The sequence below is a fragment of the Octopus sinensis genome, linkage group LG8 (genome assembly GCF_006345805.1).
Source record: "Octopus sinensis linkage group LG8, ASM634580v1, whole genome shotgun sequence".
NCBI classification, from domain to species: Eukaryota; Metazoa; Mollusca; class Cephalopoda; order Octopoda; family Octopodidae; genus Octopus; species Octopus sinensis.
The window spans coordinates 31,024,800-31,025,571 of NC_043004.1; positions in this window are offsets into that span (position 1 = coordinate 31,024,800).

Sequence of the window (772 nt, forward strand, 5' to 3'; positions counted from 1 at the left end):
ATTACACATAACCCCTTACATGTAAATTTTATTTATATGTAATTTTATAAGTTTTCTTATATATTTTTATATTTTTTCTATAATTTTATGTATTTTTGGTTTTATTCCCTATACCCTTGAAGAATCTTTATGCCTGTACATGCATGATTTATGTTGATGGGTATAAATATATATGATTCAACTACTTTGATTGAATATTTTCATTCATGCATTCGGGAATCAGTGTGACTTTTTTCTTTTTTTTTTTATATTTGTTTTGGTCATTTGACTGCAGCCATGCTAGAATGCCACCTTTAGTTGAACAAATCGATCCCAGGACTTATTCCTTATAAGCCTAGTTCTTATTTTATCATCCTCTTTTGCTGAACCAATAAGCTACAGGGCTGTAAACACACCAACATCCATTGTCAAGCGATGGTAGGGGGACAAACGCAGACACACAAACATGTACAAATATATATATATATATATATATATATATATATATATATATCATCTATATATATATACATATGCATGATGGGCTTCTTTCAGTTTCCGTCTACCAAATCCATCGATTTGCTCGATTAAAGGCGGTGCTCCAGCATGGCCGCAGTCAAATGACTGAAACAAGTAAAAGAGTAAAAGTGTAATATATATATATATATATATATATATATTCTGTATTATATATATATATATATATTATCTTTTATACTTTACTTGTTTCAGTCATTAGAATATGGCCATGTTTGGGCGCAGTCTAGAAAAATTTTAGTCAAATGAATCAACA